The sequence below is a fragment of the Callorhinus ursinus genome, unplaced genomic scaffold (assembly GCF_003265705.2).
Source record: "Callorhinus ursinus isolate GAN/ISIS: 27379988/994484 unplaced genomic scaffold, GSC_fseal_2.0 scaffold9, whole genome shotgun sequence".
Taxonomy (NCBI): Eukaryota; Metazoa; Chordata; class Mammalia; order Carnivora; family Otariidae; genus Callorhinus; species Callorhinus ursinus.
In genome coordinates, this window is record NW_027397071.1 from 33658230 (window position 1) to 33674514 (window position 16285).

Sequence of the window (16285 nt, forward strand, 5' to 3'; positions counted from 1 at the left end):
AGGAGAGGTCTTAGAGTGGAAAGGAGAAGAGTTCAGGAATGCTCCTAGGAAATTACACCAGCAATCCGCTATAACATCTACCAGCCATGCTGAGCATGCAAAAGAGGCTTGTAGCTGTGGACATGGGAGGAACAGAGCAGGGCAGTCTGCCATTCTCTTCATTAAAATCCTTCCAGTTGAAATAATAAAAACAAATTGCTGTCATTTTCAAACCAATGTAGGGGACATTTTATGACTGAACATAAACTTACAAATTAAGTCTCAAAAGAAAAAAAACAGCAACAAAAGTTACATGCCCAGTTCAAAATATTACCTTACATATCATAAAAAAGTTGATGGTTTCCTCAACTTTTCTACCAAAAAAAACTGTAAATCCGTTTGTTTAAAATATTTTATATTTATTGTTAAATTATACTCCACCTACAATATAAGAAGTTAGTGTTTCCCCCACTTGGGGGAAAGGGGAAGGTATTTTTAAATGGTAGTCCTCTTCAACTTTAAGACATTCTATTTCCTCATAACTTTCTAATAGTCTAGAATTCTTATGCAATTCTTTTAGTTAAATGCAAATTATGGGCACTATAGCCAAAAATTATTTCCTGAGTGCCTTCTATGGGTGAAACACTGTATTATACATACATCACTAATTCTTCATGAGATCAACATTATAAAGGTCAGAAATCTGAGCCTGAGAGAGGAAAAAATAACTCGACAGAAGTTATTCAGCTAGCAAGTAGCAGAGCTTGAATTCTAATCAAGGCTAATTACAAGGCCATTCTTTCTGCTAGTCACTACATTATTCATTCAACAAATATTTACTGAACATCTATTATGTGATGGGTACTGAGGAACAAAAGAGACAAAACTTCTTACCCTTGGGAGATTACATTCCAGCTCAAAAATAACCCTTCCTAATAAAAAGCTATAATTGCCTGGTCCATTGTAAGGTCTAAATAGTTTATTCATAGAACTTCATGAAATCTTCACAACTTGAAGAAATATATATTATTATTTCCATTTTGCCTTAAAATGAGAGTACATAACCTATTCAAGGACAGTAAGTAAATAGCAGTGCTGGGATATAAACCCATGTTCTAAAGCCACTATTGCCACTAATTAAGTAGTTCAGATAAACCTACCTTATGTTTTATCATCTTTCCCTTTAGAATAAAAAATGCAAGTAAAACAACGGCATTTTGGGATTGTGAAAATGACAAAATACCAAAAGAATAATGAGCTGATTTTTAAAATGTTTCCATTTGTAGAACTAACATCCCTTAGGTAATGATAGATAAATGTTAACTTAATTTTTATTATTTCCAGTCAAGCTATCTTAATTTCATTCACTGATAGTGCTATCTAAATTAACAAATTATTCAAACTAATAAATCTTATCAGCCAAAATACCTGAGCAGTTGCTTACAAGCCAAACAATAAACTTAAGTATTTCCTCCAATTATAATTAACAATGAATCTTAACAGTCCTGGAAAGAATGTTTTCACATTAATATCTATAATATTATGGACTAATCATTCATTGTTCATGCAAACAGAAAAGAAAAAATCCAAGGTTGCTCATCAGATTCAACCTTATGTTTGGTTCACTGCACTGGATCCTTTGTTCATAAATCATTGTTATTAGTCATTCCCTGAATCAATATTCAGATTCCCTCTTGGTCTATATATACAACCACTAAATGAAATAATAATGACCCAGGATCTGTTGTATATTAGATCATCAATATCACCATCAGAGGCTTCTTAGAGATAATTAGGTAATCTGAGTAAACTACGTCAAATGATCTTAAAAATAAATATGAAAAATTACTATGAATACACACTAAGAAGCTGAAGAAAATTTTGTGAAGTATAGCACATTGCCTTATGTAATCAATAAATGATACAACTCATTTGCAAGCTATGTCAATATATATAGTGTCATCTAAACTTCTAAAATAAATTTTTCACTTCTAAAATAAAGTAGATAATATTAACACTATAATTGCATGTACGTCAGTTTAGGCCAATGAGTATCTAGTGATTACATTCTAGACATTTTTGATATTGTGTACTGGAAGGAATGTTACTTATTTGTTAATTATCTTTATCTTCTACACTATTAATTGGTCCCATGTTAGGTTCAAAAGGAATTATAATACAGATTTAAGATATGGCTGCCACCTTCAAAAAGTTAATAATCTTCTAAGAAGAATTAGAAATAGAAGAAAATGACTAAGACCCAAAATATGCATTAATTAGTAATTGCTGTACTCCCCAAAAACTCTATGGTAATAAACGTATTTCATACCAAAATAATGAGAGAGAAGAGAAATAAACGCAGTTTCTGGACCTGTGTTTTTCTTGAGATGTGTACCTAGATCAACCAACATCATCTAGATAGAAAGAGTCCAAAATTGAGATCAAAGCACACTCTGGAATCCCGTCTTAACCTACGAAGGTTGATACAATTCACAAACATGTAGTCCCTAAGTCCACCAACTATATACGAGCGTAGGAATAGACAATAAATCTACTATCCCATTATCTTCCCAATTATTCCAATTATACATTTATGGTCCTGATTCCACCTTAAGTAATCTTAAAGAAGATTTTTAAGGACTACTGCAATATGTTTGACTTGTCCCTTCTCTCAAAATATGTCTCAGCAATTATTCTAATAATTCACATTCTAAAAATTATATCTAAAGGAGTTGCTATTTCAGAAAAACATTTTTTGAAACCTACTTATACATGATCTCATTGGCAGCCATATAATAATAACCTGAGTTACTCAGCTCACATATTCCACACTTTGACTTCATGGGAAAACCACACATGATCAAAAAGCAAGATGACATCAGGGACTTCCTCCAGAAAAAGCAAGTTCTTGTGCCTTAGCCAGGGTTGCTTTCCATCAAATCCTAGGTTCCATACCATATAAATCTGTGTCTACAAGCAAAACTCAAGACAACAGCATTGTAAAAAATATGTATCAATTATTTCGGAAAATTAACATCAGAAATAAAGTTGTAGTGTAAGAACAGAAAAGACTCTTCACTGTTAGACACATTCTGTGTAGTTGCTATGGCTCCTCTAAAAAACATTAGGACTTAGATGAGAAGGCAAGAAAAATAATCACGGACAAACTCTTAAGAAATAGTAATGGAGGGCGCCTGGGTGGCTCAGTCGTTAAGCGTCTGCCTTCGGCTCAGGTCATGATCCCAGGGTCCTGGGATTGAGCCCCACATCGGGCTCCCTGCTCTGCGGGAAGCCTGCTTCTCCCACTCCCACTCCCCCTGCTTGTGTTCCTGCTCTCGCTATATCTCTCTCTGTCAAATAAATAAATAAATAAAATCTTTAAAAAAAAAAAGAAATAGTAATGGACTGAGTTGTTCTGAACGATTGTTAAATACAAAAAATAAAATAAAAACTTTAGTTCATTAAAAAATTAAAATCAGGTTGTGTGTGTTAGTGCTTCTTAACTACTCAATCATGGAATGGGGGAGGTATGTGGTTTTTAGAAAAGGTATTTGCAACTTTAAAAGATAATTTTATAACCTCTACTAAAATTTCACATATTAAAGTGGTAATAAAAGAATGTTTAATAAAAAATACAGGTTACAAAAAGCTGAGAAAAACTGACTAGAAGCTTGAATTAACTTTCCAAGACTTTTTTTTTTAAAGATTTTATTTATTTGAGAGAGAGAGAGCACAAGTGAGGGGGCAGAGGGAGAAGCAGACTCCCCACCGAGCAGGAAGCCCGATGCGCAGGGTTCAGGAGCTCAAACCCAGGACCCTGTGACCATGACCTGAGCCGAAGGTAGAAGGCTTAACCAATTGAGCCACCCAGGAGCCCCAAGACTCTCTTCTTTAGTAAAAGACTACTGTATTTTGTAATATTTCAACAATTTTTAAAAATTTACCAATTCAGAAAACTTTGAGGAAAATATATTCCTTGTTACTAGGCCACATATAAAGAAAAGCAAAAAGCTGTACTTAATAACTACCACTGATAACTAGTGAGTCTTCAAATCTCGTAAACTAAAAATTATCAATACTGTTCCATTATGTTTGGAAAGATAAGAAGCAAGGGATTGTGTAGACTGATATTACAGAGCAGGTATCAGGAAACTTTTTCTACCAATGACCAAGTGGTAAATATTTTAGGCTTTAAGGACACTATAGTGTCTGCCATCATAGCGTGAAACCTGCCATAGACAATGCATAATAATGAATGAGCATGGCTGTGTGCCAATAAACTTTACTACAAAAAACAGCCAGCCAGCTACAATTTGCCAACCCCAGCTAGAGATGAACTGGCACAGGACGAAGATAACTAAATGCAGTTCAGTCAAGTAATGAACTGACCAATAACTATCAATGTCTGCCAACATAATCAAACCAATGTTAGTTTGTTATTTTAAGAAATTAATTTAAATGTTAATGTAAAGGTAAATTAACCAGGCTGGAATGAGAAAAAGCAACATTATACTGACCAAAACAAATTAGTGTTTCACTGTGTGTATATAACAAAGCCATATGTACAGCTTTTGCAGTGTCTGGGGAGAAAGTCCAGAAAAGAAAATAAAGGACATTACCACAGTAACCTATCTTGCTACTCTGTTTGGCAGGAGAGAATGTAAAACCAATCAAAACAGTAAGTAATGGAAGACTGAAAAGTAATGAGGTTTGGACAAGACCCCTGAGGTATTCTACCATTAGCATGATGGTTTCAAATAGCTGTTGGTAAAAGTGGCTTCAAACTCCTGAAATTCCTGTCAGCATTGTTACTCGCCCATATGAAATACTGGATATATCCCAGTTCCACATTGTATTCAGCAGGAAACTGCTAAAATTCTAATTTGCTGAATTTCTGCTAGAAAGCTAAAAATACTACAAGGCCAAAATCGCCAATCTTATTCCAAAAAATTATGAAGTCACAATAAATGCACACAATTCTTTTGGAACACAAGTATTTTTACAGCTTTCCAATTCCCTGTATCTATATTCTCCCCAATCAAAATATTTTGAATGTTACTAATGCAGCAAATATTTTTATTTTCTGCAATCTAATATTTCTTAAAATTGAATAGTCATGCTATAACATATCATAAGAATAACATTTCTAAGCTACAATTAATAGGTATCACATTAAAATACATGAGAGCTAAACTTGTCTATCAATATTATATATAAGACAAAAGAGTGGAGAAGGTTACAAATTTTTAATAAGAGCATTATATTATGGTAGTAATAATCTAGGTGTTTTACTGGAAGTGAAGTGGATTACTGTAAATGAAATTTTAAAATGTCCTTTCCTTTTACAGATAACACAAAATGACTTTTTTTCATGTCTCTAGCGATAAGAATAAATTTGCCACACAGTTAAATGGTGCCTTCACCCTTCCCACTCTGGCTCATGAATTAATAATTCAGTGACATTAATACAAGAAGATAAATGATAAAAAGGTTAAGGCGCATGGGCCAATCATACACACATACTTCTTTTAGCACAGTTAATACTTCTCTGCCAATTATAGCTAAAACTTTTTAACAGTTTTCAATAGCGTTTTTACAATCTAAGTAGCAGCTTATGCACACACAATTTCACACAATTCAGGCTTAATAAATCTCCTGCTGGTACCAAACAATCATTCTAGGGGATTAAAGTGCAACATCTGTTAACATTAATAATGTTTTATATAGTCATATGTATTAAAGAAGCCTCTACTCCATTATTAGTCTCCTAAAAATCCTTCTAGACCAATATACTGATTTAGCATGAATTATACATATATCCCTCAACTGGTGACTTACAACAAAGAAATATATTAGTATGAAATGGTAATAGAAAAAAAATTGCATTCTCTGTGAAGTAACAGATTTTTTTGAACCAAACCTAACGAAATGTATTTGAGTGTGCATGTGCAGATATATATACACAAATGAAATTAGCTCAGTCTCTAATACAGTTTTTAAAACCAAAAATCCTCAGTAGCATTACTCATGGCAAATTTCAATAAACCAATGCTCTGTAAATATGAAATGTACTTCAATGTAAAGTGGCACACATTCACTCACAGTTGATTTGACTCTCTCTGAAACGTCTTCATCCCCTCTTACTGTTTTAATTCCCAGGGCCCTAACACCTTCTTTCTAAATTTGTGCAAAAACCTCCTAGGTGACTCCTCACCCTCCATCCAACTTGCTGATCTCCACTGGACTTAGCTTCCTAATTTCACTCTACAACATAAAAATGTGTAAAACTGGAACTAATCCCAGAGATCACTTCATACATACGACAAAGAAAACACTTGGGGTTGTGACTTGACAAAGGCAGATCGCAGAACTGCTGATTTTTAAATTTTCCGTAAGTACATATATTATCTTGCTGTAATTCAGTTATCACAACAAATCTAGTATCTCTATTTTAACAAGACGGAAATTACGACTGGGGGCCAAAGGAGTAATAAATGCATAGTTTAATAAAAAGTGGCAAAAAGCAAAACTAGGAAAAGAATCCAAATAAATCTAATTTAAAAAATACTTAAACGCTCTGCTTCTGTCAAATTTACTTGCCCAGTAATTCTGAATATGCCTTTAGAACTGATTTTTACCAAGATACCCATATACAAAGCATCACCCTCCTTTCCCCCTAAGGAAATTTATACAGATTTGGTAAGTTTAAAAACCACCTAAACCATAAAGACAATCTGACCACCTCAAGGTGAAAAAACCTCTCCTTCCACAAATTCCTATAGTCATCATCTGTATCATTTTTATGGTAGGTGACCCTGAGTTATCTTAGGACTCCTCTTCAATTAAGCTTTGAAACTATTTTTAAAATCTCTTTTGTCCAAATTTCCCATTTTTATCTTTCTTCAATAGAAGTCTCTTCAAACCAAACCAAAAATTTTCCAATATACATACTTTGTTCAAGACACTGAGGCTGGTACTGCAAGCAACACAAGGGTGCCAAAGATAAGGAAATGAGACAAAGGCACAAATAACTTTACTTACTTTAATGTAATTAAGAAGAGTAAGTGGTCCTTACAGACCATAGCTTTTGCCCACCGCTTTAATCGAGTCTGATACATACCATAATATCCTGGTGATTAATACAGTGAATATACAATAAATTAAACAGGTTTCTGGAAATTACCATTTTTAACGGATTTCCTTTTTTTAGCTAACATCTAAGCTTGAGAATAGCCATCTTTCATTCATTTCCTGTTCTTCCTCTTTAAAAATTAGCGAGATTCAATTTTTGGGCCAGAGGAGGCTTACCCTCACCTCTGTACCTTTCTTGGCATACTTAGCGATCTTCCTTCTGCCTAGAATCCCCTCTGCCACTTTCTCCTTGGCCAACTACTACTCTTTTCCCAATACTCAGTTTAGGCCTGTCACTAAACTATCTAACTCCCTCCTTCCCCTAAACCTTGCCCAAAAAGCACTACCATTTGTTCTTTTGTTGTTGTTGTTATTTTTTAAAAGATTTTATTTATTTGACAGAGACCCAGCGAGGAGAAGGAACACAAACAGGGGGAGTGGGAGAGGGAGAAGCAGGCTCCCCGCCGAGCAGTGAGCCTGATGCGGGACTCAATCCCAGGACCCCAGGATCATGACCGGAGCCGAAGGCAGACGCTTAAAGACTGACTACCCAGGCACCCCCAGCACTACCATTTGTGTCCATAGCACAACGTGCCGTATCACAGAGTATCTAAAATATCATCTCAAATTACTGTAAGCTGACTGAAAACAGAACCCCTAACTTTCACAACTATAATCTCAGTGCTAGGCAGCCTTGCCTAATGCTTGGCAAATAGCACATAACAAATGTTTTCGACAGAGAGAAAGGAAAACAGGGAAGAAAGGAGAAAACTGTGAATGAAAAAACTGACTATGGATGCAAAGTAAAGACCATGAATGGTAGATAAAGAAAACTGAATGGAATCCAGAAACTAATGTGTGAAAGAAACACAGAATTTTAAAAGTAGACACAAATGTAAGATCCCCTGGAATAGGGATTTTCAAGGATTTTTCTTCCTACGAAAGATTCTTTTTAATTAAATGTTTAATTAAATATTGAGTATGCCTATTTAAAAGACAAAATAAAAAAATGAATGTTTTTCAGAAAGCTTAATTTACCATTGTTTGGCATAAAATACCTTATCATTTTTATCACTTATAGAAGCCAAATAAACTGAGCCTCCTTATTATAAAAGTGAATGAAGCATGAAGGTCACAATTAATGGGGAAACTAAACCTACAGCTCAGCTCTAACCGAAACCAAACTCCAGTAAAATAATCCCTTGATGGAAGTTTTTCTTTAAAATACTTGAAAATCTGGGGTGCCTATGGGGTGCATTTGGTTAAGCATCCAACTCTTGGTTTCGGCTCAGGTCATGGTCTCAGGATCCTGGGATAAAGCCTTGCGTCTGGTTCCTGCTCAGCACAGAGTCTGCTTGAGACTCTCTCCCTCGCCCTCTGCCCCTACCCCACCCCGCCGCGACCCCTTCTGCTCTTTTTCTAAGATAAATAAATAAATCTTTAAATAAAATACTTGAAAATTTAATAGAATCTATGAAAACAATTGGTAATTTCAAATACTCTAAATAATTTAACATTTTTTTAAGTATTACAAAATACAAAGCTATATGAAATTGTTAAAAATGCCTGATAAATCTGCTTTTAGATAAAAATAAGACTGAGTATATTTAAAAAATTGACATTTATTTTCAAAGTACACTAAAAATACAAGAAAATTTTTTTCTTGCAAAACTTTTTGACAAGGTAGGCTTCCACATCTATACATTTGCCCAGCAATATTTGGGCTTTGGAGAAAATACTATTTCCATCAGTAAAAGTTTTTGTTTTGGGTTTTGAAGTTTTTTTTTTTTTTTGTAAAAGTTCTCTTAAAAGTGAAAATTTTTAAATAGAGGGCAACACATGGGTACAACATACTTTTATCACAATTCAGAACAAAGAATGGAAAAATTAAAATCCACACCTCTTTTCTCCCCCAAAATTATGAGAATAACATTAGCACTCCAATTCACTGCTAATTTGAGGGCTTATACCACACCTCTAAATAAGACAGTAAATTTCACAATGGGAATTACACTTCAGCCTTACTTTGCAATTAAGGTATCTGATATTGCCTATAAAGCATGAGGCATTGTAGATTATTTCTTTTTGGTATTTATGTTCTGCTGAGGCTGTTGAAAAACCACAGCTACTTCCAAAGCCTAACTTTCCACCCTTCCTCAGACCAGCATTTGCAATTTAAGAGACTTTAATATACGAATCAAGCATTGATAATAAATCTAAGCAGCTTGTTTGCAGAAAGATATCTGAATATTAAATATGAAACTTAACAGGTTTTAATAATTAGACTCTGTAAATTGTATAATATATATGTCTGTCCTAATTTGGGAAGATGCACTTCTCACATAACACTCATCAAACTAAATACAAGAAATTGTTCTGGCATTCACTAAATTAAAATCTTGAAACCCTACAGCTACAATGTGCAAATTTAGAATTTATTAATACCTTAAATCAAACCATAGTTATTATTCAGTGTTATATAACGCAATTTATAGTAGTCTTCTGCCGTAAATGCAAGAACACAATGAGATTTTAATCGGAATCTAGTGTTAGTCACAAGAAGACATTTTGGAAGGTAAACAACCACCACCACCCCCCTCCAAAAAAACTATCATTTCACAGTTAAAAGATAAAAATTATCCACCTGTGATACCCACTGAGGAAAGGAATTGTGGAATAGCTCTTTACACACCAGAAAATGTTTCTAAAGCTCAGATTTAGGCTATCCTTACTAGAAACTTATATGAGATATTAAATGCTATTTTTTCATAGTTTGCTAAATGCCTAGATGGTTACAACATGGATTTGTTAAAATATTTTCACAATTTTTCTTCATATATTTTATCTCATGACCACTAAAGTATCTTTTTAAACATTTCTATTCTTTTATAAGGTTTCCTTTACCAACTAAAAAACCAAAATTCACACTACAGTATCAACACCCACATTAAGTTAACTTCCCTTTATTTCATGTTGATTACCTTATGCAACTCTATCTTCAGCATAACTGATAACCAACCAGTAGAAAAAAGAAGTCAGCCTCATACCAGGGCACAGTTCTGACAAGTAGCCTCTACTGTCTTCCTTTTAAAACTGTTAATACATGGGAGGATCCTAATCTTTGCGATGATTTGGGGGCAGGGATTTTGAAGCTGTGATTGTAGGTCAGGGAGAAGAACTACAAAAAAGAATCCTACTTGCATTTTTTCCATATGGTAATTCAATCAGATATCAGATTATAGTAAAATGAGGAAAATTACTGATCTTTTTTATTTAATCACACAGTAAAAGTGGAAGCAGATGTTTTCAGGTGGGTGGGTAGACATCAACATTTCTTGTTTTCAGTATCAGAACACCAATTTTGATAAAGGCAAATCAGGTCAATCACTGATTTATCACCTAACAAAGACACCGACCAAAATAGCAAACTCTGAGCAGAACTTAAGAAAGGAGGAAGAATCTCCCAACAAAAATGAGGAAAAAATAAAACAAATCGAAAGAGTGAAAATGGACGCCAAACAACAGGAGCCACTTAAATATGTGAGCCAAATTTAATCCACAACAGTAATGATAATAATAAGAATTTACTGAGCGCTTTCCATATATGAAGCTCTATTAAAACTCTAATAACTGCATCACACAATTTTTCTCTATTATATGGAAGTAAGAATACTTTGATTACCACTGAAAAATCAGTACCAAGTCTTGTATTACTCCCATTATCATTCTTATATCCATGAGAGGAATCTGAAACTGGTTAGGTTCTAGACCTATTTACTGCGATCTTTATTATCATAAATGACAACTATTTATTCAAAAATATATTGAGCCCACTCTGAGTTAGTAACTGTTGATAGGTGCTGATAGGTGCTTGTGGTCATTGTTCAGCCTTGTCACCCAAAATTAACCAGTTATAAAACCTAAAAGTTATTGCTGGGTCTAAAGAATTGAAAAGCTATTGAGGAAATAATTTCATTGTTCCTAATAATAAGATGTAGCCAGGAAATTTTCTAGGTACTAACAGAATAAATATATACGTTTACCAAAAAAGATCTTTGAGGGCACAGAAACTCCTAAACCTTTCCAAAAAGTGACAAGACTTGTATCTAAGGAAACCTACGAATATCAAATTAGTTTGTGAAAAAGCTGTTAAGAATGTTAATAAAATAGCCCTCAACAAAGCCAAAAGTATTCTTCCACAAAATAAAAGATTTCTCTCTAACCAGATTTTAATAGCTGACTTTTATAAGTCTTGATTATCTTAGAAGAAACTTCACATGAAATACAAGTCAACAAACCAAAAACCTAACCTTATAGCCTCAAATCCACATAATAAAATTTTTCACTTTAATCAACACTTGAAGAAACATGAATATCATTTAAAACATGTATAGGTATATACTCAAGAATAGTTTTAGGAACATCTGTAAAGGAAGCAAAATTATTATATTTTCCCAAATACAACATTAAAATATGCATATCAACTTGAAGCAATTTTTTTTGGACTGCTGGTATTATTTTTAAGCATAATGCATGCACCCCAAAGTACAGGCAGGAAAATGGACTCATTCTCCTTGCTGTCAAGCAAGCTAATGGCAGGAATGAATGATGTTTCAAACCTATGTTTGATTTCTAGCTCTCTCTCTATCCCACATTCAATTACCAAATTCCAGCCCATCACTACAAAAGTTTTCCTGTCTATAGCCATTGCCTCGCACCTGGACTGTCATCCACACCTTCTAAAGTTCTATTTCCTCCATTTTTTCCCTGCTGTAGTTCATTGCTTACACCATCTTGAGAGTTAGCAATTAAAAATATAACACATTCTCAATCAAAAATATTAACAGCTTTTTATGGCCGAAATGTAAACTCTAATTTTAGCGGAGCAACCTCTTTATAATCAGGTCCCAAACTAACATCTCATTTTCATCTCCTTCCATTTTCTGTGCGATTCATACCTTCCATACACATTCTCCTGAAGGTCCCGTAATTTCTCCCTTTCTTTTCCAGTGCCTTTACCTCTGACCTGTCCGCCTCTCACAAACCCTACATCTGCTGAAATCATTATCTGCCTTCAGGTCTACCTAAATGGAGTCTCTTTTCTCCATACTTCTCATTTTGAATTCACTCCACCTACCCTATATTCCACAGCCTTTCCTCTACACTTCATTTTGGGATGTCACTATAGTATGCCTTATAATTATTTGTGGAAATGTCTGTTTCTCTCACGAGATCATACGTGCCTCTTACAGAGCAGTCCTTAACACAGCACATTTTTCTAGGCAGGGCCTTAATAAATGGCTGTTGATCCAAAATGAGTAAAATTAAAGCCCAGAAGTTAATGGATAACTAGATGAAATGCACTTACAGATAAAACTGTTCTTGTAAAGGATAAAACACAATCAATATTGTAAAATACAGACTTTAAGACCAGTTCAAGCAAATGCGTACTTTTGGTCTGGCAATTCTGGCAAACTCAGTAGTAGAAGTTCTCACATTTTTAAAAACCACATGTGCTGCCATAATAACCTCTGTGGCATTGCAGGAAACCAAAAAAAAAAAAAAAAAAAAAATCTTGAAAGTAAAATCCAAAGCATTATAAATACTGTGGATTATTAAATAAATCCAAGCCCTCACCTGTCACTTATACACATGCAACATTGTCAAGAATGACTGCTCTCAACTACAGAAGCATAATGGACTTTAAGAGAATGTACCAACATGTGAAATACCAGATTTTTTTCAAAAGATAATTTGGGTTTCACTTTTATTTTAAAGAATTCTCAAAAAACTATTTTATAGAGTAAGAAATCTCTAGTACTGAATACCTTAATACAATTTAATTTATCAAAATTGGGAGTGAGAAATAGGATAGTGGCAATAATTTAATCGCTCTGGCTTGGTAATACCACCTGGCCTTGAGAAAACTATAAATTGCACAACATGGAAGGGTGACAAGGCCACCAAAAATTAAGATTTACTTCATCAAATTTACCTCTATGATCTTGGCTATGGCCTATAAATGTCCCTATAAATGAAAAGTTGGCTTAAGGAGTTTTAATTAGACTAATACAGTCTTGAATACAATTCCAAAGATGGAAAATCTGCCTTTCACCTAAACAGCTAAATACATCAAATGCACTATATTCTGAAAGATAAAAATAAAATTCTGACTACTATATTTAGAATTAAGAACAATTTTCAATTTTTTTAAAATTTATAATATTTACATATATTAAACCAAAAACTGTGCTACTCTAGCTTTATTATTTAATTCTTTATCTGTTGCATAGAATCAGTAAAACTCAAAGTCCATATAAAGGAAGCTTACTACTAAAGATAGGGAGCTTTTAATTTGCGCTGAATTGTTCACTAAAATATTTTTCAATCTATTCACAAATCTTGCAATAATAAAAAAAAATGGACTTAAGTCCCACCTTTAAAGCGGTTTCTATACCACCATGACAGGAGATTTCGAAACATTTTAACCTGGTTGTTAAACACTTCAATTTCAACAACTTCTAATTGTATGTTAAAATGATGTATAATATTAAAGCTTTAATGAGTACTCAGCATTAAAAAGTCAATTTAATAAGGAATTAATTTTCAAATAGATTAGCGGAGCTTTAGAAATTCTGAATGGTATAGTTGTGATTCTGTCCAAAAGTTAACCTTTATAAGCAGTGTTAATGAAAATTTTAACTATTTAGTCAAAATTATATATTGTTTCCTGGAATCCTTCCTAATATTTTTAGTTTAACTTTCTACCTACTTGAATTATTCATACATACTTATATAGTTCCTTATCTAAATTCCTATCCTTATACAGAGTTGCCTACCTTTCACTCTGTTTAAATCTTTTTTATGCAATAAATAAAATGTCAACAAACTTAAAAAGTAAAATTATAATTTTATCTAATTCTTAGGTTCTAAAAGGGTAAGGAGAGAAAAAGATACTTAGGTCTTAGACATAATGCCATAATTTCTAAGTGTAGAGAACAGACAGCCTCGTCTTCAGCCAAAAATGAGATCAAGACAATGTTGAATCCTTGGCCAACAACACAAACATACATTTGCCTTACCATATTTTGGTTGAAGCAAATATAAATAAAACAAAGGAGAATGGCAGGTCAATCAAAGGCATCAATTGTACTATCTAGTTGCCCACACAAATCCTTCTTTATAGACAAACTGTCTTTTTTTTCTTTTAAAATCATTTAATTTATAACACGAATTATAGAACGGCAAAATATATATATATTCCTCAAACTGTCATTTAAGATGTTTCAATAAAAATTTTCTATATTTTCTTTGAGAAAAAAAGTACATGGACTGAAGTTTTTATTTTGTAGGCTGAACAAAAATAGGCAGGTATAAAAAAATCACTCATATCATAATGAATGATGGATTATCAGACCAAACATTAAAAGAATATTTTACAAGAGTTAAATTATGCCAAACATGAAGGTATGGGAAATGTCCTTTTTTAATTATGGAGGGCTCAATATATATTCAGTCATATGGAAACAATCTGAAGACCACCACCACATGATTCCACATTAAATAAAAAACTTATCCATTGATACTAATCGCTAAATTTATACCTTGCTCTTTTTCAGAGGTCAAACAGCATGTTACTTGGGAAGTGAAATGAAAAAAAAAATGTGATTTTTTTTTAAAAAAAGAGAAATAAGGCCTTCAGCCATCAATTCAGAAATGAATAATATCCAATTATTAAGAACAAAAACATTATAAAGCAATATACTAAATATTGAAGAAGTGTTAAGTACAAAAACATCTGAAAATATCAGTTTAAAAAAATAGGAGTTAGTGATTTATTCTTCAGAAACAGACAAAATCAATTTTAATAAAGTAAGCTAAGAAATTAAGCCTATATTTTAATTTATTTTCAATTAAACATTAACATTGTGGTGATTTAATTGCAACCTTCTTGGTAATGTTCCTGATTTTCCCAGATTTAACAGGCAATATAGGGAATGAGACTATTAGTGTATGTAATCTATAAGATTCTCAATATTCTTCAAATACGTAAGCAATGGTTGTACTAAAGGCTATTCAATTTAGTATTGTTCCAAAGAGTTCTTATTCTAATTTTTTAAGGACACTTAAGCTATTAAAAATCAATCTAAATATTTTTTTAAAAAAAGCGAACTCTGGAAAATGTGAATTCTAAGATACTTAAGATTTGTTCTTCCATTTTTTTAATCATGTAATATTAGTGACTGAATAATAAATGCTTTGAAAAAATATCTTTTCTCATGTAATGAAACCAATTATAGGTTTCAGGCTGAAATGTCAGGAGAACTTTGCACTTAACATATCAGTAACACAATACAAGAAAATTAGTAAAAAAACAACAAAACAAATGGGAGGTATGGGAGAGTACTACATTATTAAAATAGGCAAAGTGTAAGAGCTATGTTTGACCATCCAGTTCATTATAATTCTATGTCACCATAATTCGACAAAATATTTTATAAGCATTAATCAACCCAAAATTCCTATGAAGAGGACCAAGATGGAAGAGTGCTTTTAGAGTGTATTCTTAAATACCTTAACATATTGCAGCTGTTATGTGAATCCCACGTAGCAAAGATCTAAAACAAAGATTTTCTTAAATTTAATTCGAATAATTTCAAAGGTCCATGCTTATTTTTGCATCTGCCAACAGCTACTATGGGCCAGTAATTACTACTAAGAGATAACAAAGTATCCCTTACGATGCTCTGACAAGTAATAAAATACTACAGTTAAGCTATTTCTTTGAACCTAAATTTTTATTTCAGGCCTCTGATATGAGCAATAACAACTACCTTTCTGCTTTGACTGGTATTTGGTCAAAACAAAAATGCCTTTCAATATTCCGATTTAAAGAGCATTGAATATAAACTAATTTTTAAAGAACATTACATAAAAATTCAATGAGTAAATGGCTTCTTTTCCTTAATTATAAGTCTCAAAAAGGCTATTTAAATTTATATTAAAATTGTATTAATATTAAAGTATGAAAACCATACAAATATGAGACAAGATTATCCATGAATAGAAAGCATCAATATTTTTATTGTGAATTTCAGTTATTTCCTTAGGTGTTGTATTTCTTCTTATACATAGGTAATACAATCATGTTTAAATTACTGGAGAAAAAAATGTG

The 16285-nt window shown here is 32.8% G+C and overlaps 1 protein-coding gene across 15 annotated transcripts in view; it reads right to left on the minus strand.

The window, feature by feature from the left end:
• The window catches only part of ADGRL2 (adhesion G protein-coupled receptor L2), a 216158-nt gene that overhangs the window by 155949 nt on the left and 43924 nt on the right, over positions 1–16285 (minus strand). The window contains exon 1 of one of the 15 annotated variants that reach the window (XM_073896433.1): positions 2783–3303. The exons of the other annotated variants lie outside the window; for them this stretch is intronic. The gene's annotated coding sequence lies outside the window, so the exon portion shown is untranslated. Of the gene's footprint in view, positions 1–2782; positions 3304–16285 lie in introns of those variants that run through there. 15 annotated transcript variants of the gene reach the window in all.